This window comes from Microcaecilia unicolor, chromosome 6, assembly GCF_901765095.1.
Source record: "Microcaecilia unicolor chromosome 6, aMicUni1.1, whole genome shotgun sequence".
Lineage (NCBI taxonomy): Eukaryota > Metazoa > Chordata > Amphibia > Gymnophiona > Siphonopidae > Microcaecilia > Microcaecilia unicolor.
The window spans coordinates 307,592,043-307,602,357 of record NC_044036.1 but is presented as its reverse complement, the minus strand read 5'-3'; the positions used below and the strand labels follow the sequence as shown (position 1 = coordinate 307,602,357).

General features: G+C 43.3%; 1 protein-coding gene across 1 annotated transcript in view; it reads left to right on the top strand.

Moving 5' to 3' along the window:
- The first annotated feature begins 333 nt into the window (after nucleotides 1-333).
- Nucleotides 334-10,315, top strand: part of NTN1 (netrin 1) — a 334,581-nt gene continuing 324,599 nt past the window's right edge. Inside the window, exon 1 of the mRNA XM_030208106.1 lies at nucleotides 334-397. The gene's annotated coding sequence lies outside the window, so the exon portion shown is untranslated. The remainder of the gene's footprint in view (nucleotides 398-10,315) is intronic.

Here is a 10,315-nt window from a genome sequence, read left to right as displayed (position 1 = left end):
CCCTTTTTAAGACTTACAATGAGACCACATACTACACTTCTCTTCATAGTCACAGTTCTATCCACCATTTTTAATTTTTTTTTTTTTTTACAGAACTCAATCTCATCAATTTCTAATATGTTCACGTTTGTCAAAAGAAAGTCCCCATCCTAAACTGTCTGTTTTAAAATGTGAGTTGTGTGTCCCCTCCCCCTTCTTCAGTTACTTGTGGTACATCTGCCATGGTCTTTGCTGCTAGCCTTACAGGAGAGTCCACTAGATGGCGGCATAACCTAAGGCGGAGGAACATTATATTCCAATCACACAATCTGACCATGTCAAAAGACAACACTAGCTTAACTCTTTTCAAGAAACAGGACTTTGTTGGAAGAACAGGAGTAGAGGAAGGTGACATGCGGTAAGTGGAATCCACTGCTACAGAAAAGCAATGACCTTGTAGGGCTTTAAGAACTCTCATTGGGTGGCGAAGTGCCTCAGATTGAGTCGTTTGGCTCCAAACTCCCCACTCTTTGCTCTGGGATTGTTCGGTGTCTCTCTGCTGCATCTGTAATGCGTTTGCAATTTCATTTCCCTGGGCACACAAAACAGGTTCCGTTTTCAAATTTTTGCTCATGCACATGTTAATCAGTTTAACTGAATGGGCTTTCTTTTCAAAGAATTTCTCCCATGGCATGAACCCTTTGAAAATAGCGCCTGGTGCATTTATATGGTAATGGTGGATCTGTGGCATTGACCTTTTTCCACAGGTTAAACAATCAGTGAAAGTGAAAAGTCGGTGGAAATAAAAAGCCCTGCAGGGGATATTACAGTTATTGAGGGTGGTCAGCGCTCATTTTATGGCCAGGGATGTTCTCTTGTTGACCGGGTTGAAAGGAGATCACAGATCCATCTTGCCCTGCTCTCTTATCCCCCAAATGCAAAAAGAAAAATCAGATGCATAGTGAAAATACAAGATTTTTTTCATGTGGTAAATCTAGTCATCAAAACATGATTTCATTTCTGCTAGGCAGATGCATTTGCTTTGAAATGAAATTTAAAAAGAAAAACAGTGAAACAGCTGAGTATTGTTTTGTTTTGAAACAAAAATAGTTTTGTTCCATTTTGCTTCAGAAATAGCACACCCTATTTGGCAAATAATGCGTGCTAATTCCATACGAAACAAAACGGACACTGATGAAAAGACATTACATTACATCTGGGCTTATATCCTGCTACTACCTTTCAGTTCTAAAGGGGTTATAAACATCAGAAGAAGAAAAAAGAAACCACCTCTGGGAATGACAATAGTGAATTCAATTAACAAGACCTACCTATAATACCTATTTCTTAAATAGCTTTTTTTTTCTTCCAAACATACGGCAATATCTTTCCATAATCAAGCTGCTTGAACAGACGAAGATTTATCAAAATGTGGTACTCTCCTCTTACCCCTAAGTGAAGGAAAAGTGAAAAAAGTTATCAGAATCACATCTCCTAATTCTAGAAGAAGCGGTAAAACAAAAATGAGCCAACAAATAACCAGGAATCTGCCCTTGTAATGTTTTAAAGAGAAAACAAGCTAGTTTGAATAAAACTCTTGCCTCAGTGGACAGCCAATGAAGCCTAATATAAGAAGAAACACTATTAAATTTAGATAAAATAAAAATTAGTCTTATGGCTGTATTTTGTACAGTCTGAAGTTTCTTCAGTGGCCCCTTTCTGCAACCTAAATAAATGAAATTACAATAATCAAGAGATAACAAAAAAACCCAGCTCATATATTAGCCATTCATATTGGTGCGCAGCTTCCTCATTAAGAAAAACCTTTCTTTACTAAAGCATTAACTTGTGCCTCCAGAGAGGTAGAACAATCAATTTGAACCCCTAAGATCTTAATAATAGGAGAGAGTAAAAAATCAACCGTATTGATGGGAATCATCTTTGAAATTTGATCTGCTCTAGAATTAAAACACAAAACTTTGTGTTTTTTTCTGTGTTAAGTTTTAACTTATGAACATACATCCATTGTTCTAACAAGTCTGGACTGAGATAAAATGACAGAGGTGGTGAGTAACCTAGTAAACGACAGTAGATGAGGGCAAAAATGACCCATCCAGTCTGCCTAGTTCAGATTCATCCAGTTCAGGTCAATGCGCATATAAAATCCCATAGGCAGCTCATCCGGTTCCATGACTTCTAACTGACCTGTCGGATCTCTCCTTAGCATGTCCAATTCTGTTACAGACAGGGGTGGCTCAAGGCAATCTTTACCTGAGGTGAGGGATAGGGTGGTACCCCCCCTTGCTACCATGGCATCCAACAGAGGCCCCCCTCAGAGCTCTAATCAGGGAATGAGGTGGGGGGAGGGGAGGGGGAAAGGGTGCCTCATTCAGAATCATGGGACTCAACACAAATGAATGTTCCCTGGTCACAATAAAGGAGTTTGTCCTATACTGGGGGTGCTCAAGCACCCCCCAGAGTTGGCACCTGTGCTCAGAACATTGGCCAGAAAAATGAATGCAGCTTATAATATTAAAAAAAGGAGAGCCCTGCGATCCCTGGCTATACTTAGCAAATACTCCAACAGTTAAATTATGTTTCCAAGGACTGTAATTGACCCAGACCCTGCACATCTGACCATCACAATGTTAAATGTAAACATATTCTGCATTCACAGAAGCCCCCACTCCACCCGACGATGGGTACAAACAGAACTAGTACATTTCTCTGTAGAACTCACCAAACAAGAATAAAACTCTTTGTGGTGTAATATCAGTAACAGCAACATAAACCCTCTCCAGTACCAGGCATATTGTGAAGCAATCCAAAACCCTACAAAAACCACTTAGGGCATCTTTTACTAAGGCGCGCTCATGTTTTTAACACGCGCTAAAATTGCAGTCGCGCTAAACATTAGAGACGCCCATAGGAATGCATTGGCATCTCTAACGTTTAGCGTGCGCCAAAAAATGTGAGTGTGCCTTAGTAAAAGACCGCCTTAGGATCTAGAGCAAATCTGCTACACCATAAAAGCACTGATTCCCAGAATTCACAAAAGGAGCTTACTTAAGAAAAGGCAGCACTGCCAATATTGCAGTTGACCCTAAAATATCAATATACCTTTGGGGGAAAACTGAACAAACTAGATTACTACAGATCCTTACATAGAAACAGGGTCAGTGTGTTAAAGATAATGAGGGCAAAGGCAGAAATGTGAAAGGGGACACTGAAACCTACTGGCAAGCTGTGTCCTCATCAGTTTTTGGCAGGGTTGCGGCCCCTTATACCTCCCAGGGCTGTTGCCCTGTTTGCAACCCCTAACTCCAGCCCTGCATAGAAACTCCATCCTAACAAAAATGACAAAGGCTCAAAGTGTCTTACAATGTACCGATAAGGCTAACGCCAGACCAGTGGTTATACGATTACAATTAAATTAGATAAGATAGGATAGAAGAAACAGGGCTAGAAGAAAATAGGGAAAGGGTTAGAGAGTCTAAAATGGTCCATGGATGTTTTGTTAGGAAGGACTTTAAGTTGTATGTTGAATCCTTGAAGTAGTCTGAACCTTTTTGGCTGGAAGAGATGTAAATCGTCCGGACAGACCAAGTTGACCGTGCTTGGTGGAAATGGAGTTGAAATCCGCTCCTTTATCCGTCCACTCTAGCTCCCATGACAACTGGTGCAACGACCCACTCACTCACTGACATCTTCAACGATAGACAGCTGATTGAAAAGTTGAAGCCGACTAACAGTAGGCAGTCAAATCAGGCCGCTTTCATCAGCTGGAATCGGCAAGACAGCAGGAGATGATGAGACGTACTCTCCAGGAGGTCCCAACAGTGCCGCCGCAACGTCCAACGACCAGTGATCGAGCGGCGGGCCAACGTCGGGGGGAGACCCGCAGTGTAGAAGAAGACAGCGGCCCGGAGGAACAGATAGATGCCCACAGTCGGAGCCCCCTGTGACGGTATAGACCACGCTGGGTGGACCAGAGCCGGACTGCGCCCACCTGCCTCCACCACCACACCCCCAATGCAATCACACCAATCCTCCGCCAGATGCGGATATCTCTTTGAAAGGTTTTATCTCCATGCTACCAGAATACTTGAAGCATGGACAATGCGGGAAATTTTCCGCTCGTCTGGGATAGCATGGAAAGGTTGGTTGAGGAGTCTAGCAGTACCCCTATCCCAACCTGCCTGCCCCTGGTAGCTTTCAGCACAGTCTCTAGTGTGTAGTGGCCCCCTCCCTTCCCCAACCCAAGCCCCTGCCCTTGAAACAAAAAATATTGAAACAAAAAATAAAAATCCCTGGTGGTCTAGTGGTCCCCTTCTCTCCTCGTTCCCCATAACCTAAATAAATGTTCCCTGGTTTCTAATGGTTCCCCTATACCCTGATGTGTACCTTAACTAAAAGCAGAAGCAATACCTACTTGGTCTTGCCTCTGGTGCCACCATCCTGAAAAATGGTGGCCCCCAGCCCTGCACAATGCATCCTGGGATGCACCAGGCAGGGTCAGTCTGCCATATAAGGGAGAATTCTCTTATATGGCAGACTGACCTCACCTGGTGTGTCCCAGGATGCACCGCATGAGGCCAGGGGCTACCATTTTTTCAAGATGGTGGCTCCGGAGGCAGGAATGAGTGAGCATAACTCTTGCCTCTGCATAAGGTATGTGTGTAGGGGCGGGATTAGGGTGCCGCTAGATACCAGGGCAAATATTTTTTAAGTTGGGGAAAGGGGGCTTGGGTCTGGAGGAGAGGAAGAGGTCACTAGACCATTGGGGATTTTTATTTTTAATTGCAGTGGGAGAGGATGGGGGATGGAGGGGGTCACCAGATACCAAGGACCATGCCAAAAGCTACCAGGGGCAGACAGGTTGGGATGGAGTACCACTAGACACTTCAACCAACCTTTCCACACTGGCCCAGACTTTTCAGAAAAATTTCCCACATCAGAACTCAGTGTTACCTACCATGATTTGCAGCAGAGTACTTAAAGGCCTCATTAATATGGATTTGTTGTCCACAAGAGTTAACAGTCATGTTTAACTCCTTTCTTCATTGTTTGGAAAGTAATGTTGGCGTGCAATCTGCAGTATGCTTTTTGCATTGATCTCCTAGAGAGAGACGGGTCAGTAGAGTTCAGCTGAAACCCAAGGAAGTAAGACTACTTTTTTTTTTTTTACTTTGTGTATTTAATCTACAAATGCACAGGGCCTGATGAACTAAGCCAGTGGTTGCTGAACTCTGGAATAAAATACTAGAGGTTGCACATCTGGAGGGAAACTTTCTTTCCTTTAGGCAAAGGGTAACATGACTCTATAAAATGTTTCTTCTGGGTTATAGTGCTGGATTTAATACAGTTTTAGAAAGGCTCATGGCACTAATCCAATCGACTAAGTCTAATTGAGTCAGCAGACTCGCCAGAGAGTCCAATTCTTTCTCCATTGATCATTGTTTTGGCTGCCTCCAATCCTCCTAGCTCTGTCACCATCACCTGGCATTTTGAAGTTCCTGCTTGGTGTCCTCCTATCAGGATCCTAGTGATTATAAACTCAGTCCTGAAGAAGCCTTAGCCAGTCCGGTTTTCAAGATGTCTAGAGTGAATATGAATCAGATATTCACCACATTCTCCCCAATTTCTCCACCTCAGTTCTTCCCCTCTGACCATCATCTGGTAACAGTCACACTTAATCATCCTGCTCCCCCAGCCTCATCCAACCTTCAACAATACATTTAGGAATCTTCAGGCCATTGACCCTTGCATTATCTCCACCACTGTTACATCTCTCTTCTCAACCATTACATTATCCAAGCCTTTCATTACATTATCCAAACCTTTCAATGAGGCTGTTTCTGCCTATAATACTGTTCTTTCCTGTGCTCTGGACAGTCTCACTCCTCCCATTCCCTGTTCTGTAAGGCATACTAAACCCCAGCCTTGGTTGACCTCCAGGATCCACTACCTATTTTCCTGCACCCAATCTGCTGAATTCCTTTGGCTAAAATTAATTTCAAATTCTTGCTGCCCTGCACTTTCACTTGCCAAACGCAATCCCTCTAGGTTCCAACCCTTGCCATCTCTTTGCCGTACGGAAGTCTCTCATCAAAGTGCCTTCACCTCCAACGCCCCCCCCCCCCTTCACTTTCTCCCCAGAATATGACTGAGTACTTCCATGACAAGGTTTACAAGATTGACCTTGAGTTCTCATCCAAGTCACCTCCATCTCTCCTTTCTCTACTTAGTCTATCAAACTTTCTTCAACCACTGCCACCTTTTCTATAATCACTGTACATCTTCTTTCCTTCTCCAAACTCATTACCTGTTCCTCTGAACCCATTCCTACCTATCTACTCAGCACTATCTCTCCTACTATTATCCCTTCTAATATTCTCAATTTTTCCACTTTCCACTGCAACTGTTCCTAATGTCTTCAAAACACTGTGGTTACACCACTCCTAAAAAAAAACTTTCATTGGACCCTACCTGCCCTTCCAATATCACCCTATCTCCCTCCTCCCTTTCTTATCCAAGCTACTTGAACACGCTGTTCACTTCCATTGTCTTGACTTTCTTTCATCTCAAGCTGCTGTTGATTCACTACAATCTGGCTTTCACCCTCTACCTTCAACAGAAACAGCCCTTGCTAAAGTCTGCAGAGAACTGTTCCTTGCCAGATCAAAGAGTCTCTATTCTATCCTCATCCTTCTTGATCTATCTGCTGCTTTTGACACAGTTGATTACCACCTACTCCTTGAAATGCTGCCCTCACTTGGATTTTGGTACTCTGTTCTGTCTTGGTTTTCTTCTTATCTGCACTTTTGGTATATGCTCTGGTGGATCCTCCTCCACTGCTATCCCACTATCGGTTAGCGTACTTGAGGGCTCTATCATGGAACCTCTTCTTTTCTCTATCTATATTCATTTCCTTGGTGCTCTGATCTCCTCCCTTAGTTTTCAGTTTCATTTTTATGCTGATGACTCCCAGATCTACCTCTCCATACAGAGATTTCAGCAGAAATCCAGGCCCAATTCTCAGCCTGCTTCTCTGACATAGCTCCTTGGATGTGTCACTGCCATCTGACACTGAACATGGTCAAGACTGAGCTTCTTATCTTTCCCCCTAAACCCACCTCTCCTCTTCCCCCATTCTCTATTTCTGTGAATAATACTTTCATCCGCCTTGTCTCATCAGCTTGTAACCTTGGGTTCTTCTTTGACTCCTTTCTCTTTCTCTACACATATCCAACAGACTGCTAAAACTTGTTGTTTCTTTCTTTATAACATTACCAAAATCCGTCCCTTCCTTTCTGGACACACAACCAAAACACTCTCTTATTACCTCACACTTAGTTTACTGCAACCTGCTTCTCACAGGTCTCCCACTAAACCATCTCTCTCCCCTTCAATCTGTTCCAAAATTCTGCTGCATGATTTATATTCCGCCAGGGTCGCTACACTCAAATTATCCCTCTTCTCAAGTCACTTGACTATCCATTTCTGCATACAGTTCAAACTCCTCTTATTGACTTAGAAGTACATTCTGTAGCTCCTCAGTATCTGTCCACTCTTATCTCTCCCTACACCCCTCCCCTCTTCTAACTCCTAGTCACCTTTTCAGTGCCCATGTCTGTTTTAATCATTCCCACATTAAGTAATTCCCTAATCCCTCATTTGTTCTGTTGGTCTGTCTTGAATAGATTGCAACTCTGTCGATCAGGACTGTCTCATACATGTTTACTACACAGCACTATGCAGTGTTCAAAGTACTAGATCAAAGTACTAAAGTAAACATAAATGTATATTTTAATACTTAAGTCCTAAAAGTAAAACATATAGTGAAGAGTACATTAAAAAAGTTCACTTTAGTGAAAGTAAAAAAGTTATTGCATAATATTTCTTGAGTAAAAAGTAAAAGTACTGCAACTATAACGAATGCAACTATTGTTAATGTTTTTATTACAACAACTTTATTGCTCTACAAGTCAATCCACTTCAGTGGCGTACCAAGGGGGGGGGCAGTGGGGGCGGCCCGCCCCGGGTGCACGCCGCTGGGGGGGGTGCCGCAGTGCGCGCCTGTCTCCTCCCAGTTCGCTACGCTCGCTAAATTCTCTCGTTCACTGAGCTCCCTCCTTCTGCCCTGGAACAGGTTACTTCCTGTTCCGGGGCAGAGGGAGGGAGCTGCAGTGAATGAGAGAATTTAGCAAGCGTAGCAAACTGGGAGCAGACAGGCATGCGCTGTGGCACCCCCCCCCCAGCGGCGTGCACTGGGGGGGGTGTCATTTCACGGGGGAGCATGCTGCACCCGGGGGGGGGGCGCATCGGCGATCCGCCCCGGGTGCTGTCGAGGGTAGGAACGCCACTGATCCACTTTGCTTTTAGTAAAACTAAATTTTTGAAAATGATGTCACTCTTGCAAGTGTGCTTGTGAGTCATTAATCCAGCACAGCTGAAAAGGTTCAACAACTGCACTAGCAGGAATTGTTCAGCCTGATAAAAATATTCTTTCAAATCAGGCCAGGATGCAGTATTACTGATGTCTTCTGATTGGGTCTTCAGGTTATGATTAAGGGAATCTCTGAAACACTTGACTTCCAAATAACAAATAGTACTTTATCATTATTATTGTCATTATCATCTGCATTAGAGGTAGTGCTGTCTAATTCATGACTTGCATCTGCATCTGTTGTCTTCATTATCATCATCATGCTGTCCAATTGCAAAGAAGGCTTTCACAAAGTTGGAATCATATTCTGTTGTTGTTCTAACAATTTTTCATCTGATGGCAAACTCTGTTTGAATATCTTTGAGAATTGATGCAAGAACCTCAAATGTGTGGGAACCCTTCAATCTTAAGGCCAGACAAGCAGACTTCCTCCCTAAAGACTCTTATCAATCCAGTGGTCAGTTATTCCAGTGTAAAATTTCCAATGAGATGACTAGCAGTCTGTTGTGGTAGATACATATGTCTGTTCTCCAAGAATGGCAACCAGCTTCAACTCCACTTTAAAGTGACCCAAACTCATCACTGTTCTGTTTGACTGGAAGCCACTAACCAGTTCAACAAACACAGGCAACTCCACTGTTATAGGTTATATTCACTGAACAGCAAAATTGAAGATAAGATGATCCACTGTTTGCGTGACATGGCTTGCAATAGCAAAATCCTGTTTCCGGTTTTGCTGTTTCATTTGGTTTACTGAGGAATCGTCATTTACATCTCCATTCTGCTTTTACTTTTTACGTTTAACTGCAAGCATCAGATGTAACTGAGTAAAAGTAGTAAAGATTGGTGAAATTATTACTTCAGTTAAAGTAAAAATAACAAATGTTATCCTGTACTTCTTTACAAGTAAAAGTAACAAAACCTTTACTTAAGTATAGTAACTAGTTACATTTTCATAGTTAATATACTACACTGGTACTGTATACATCTAATAACACTATAGAAATGAGTAGTAGTAGTAGAGATAGACATGCATCTACTCTCTCCACTGTATATATCTATTTGTTGTGGGTATCCTGACTGACTTTGGGCTCCTTTGGGATCAGGTCGGGGCCCATCCATCTCCATCTCTGTGAACTACTCCATTCCTGTCACTGCAAAGTCAGAAAATGTTCACTCCTCCTGTCAATTCAAACCCAGGAAACCGAGAAACCTTCTGTGAAGGCATTGGTCAAGGAAGTCTACTCACTGCACCAACAGCTAGTGGCAAAGCGAACCTGTGCTTTGGAGTTGAGAGAAGGTTTGAAGCGTCCATGCAACAAGTTCAGCCACAGCCACACCACTGAAGAAAAACTAACAGCCAGATGCACTAACTCCACGGAAACAGCCCTTCCCTTACTAATCCCTTAGCGAATCAATAAAAAACGGGCATGCATGAAGGAAATCGCATGCAAATGAGCTGCTCACTGTTAGCTCATTTGCACGCGATTTCCTTCCTAAGGAGGGGAAGACAGTTGGCCAGCTGAGCATATGCAGAGCAGCCATTATGCTGGCTGCTCTGCGCATGCCAAAGATGGCTTCATACACGTTCTTCACTCAAAGAAAAAAGGACGTCCCTGACGAGCACTTTTGGACGTTTTTCCCTTCAGATTTTGTGATGGGCATCCTTCTCTTGCACGAATTTTTCTTACGTGCCCGAAATGACCACGCCAGAGAGAATCAGGGATCGGGACTTGCGAGGACGTCCAAATCAAAACTATTTGGACATCCCTTTCGATTATGTCCCTCCAGGTCTCTCTCAGCCAATCACAGCGCATATAGCTGACACCAGTGACAGCTAAACGCACTGTGACTGGCTGAGAGAGACCTGGAGGGGCATAATCAAAA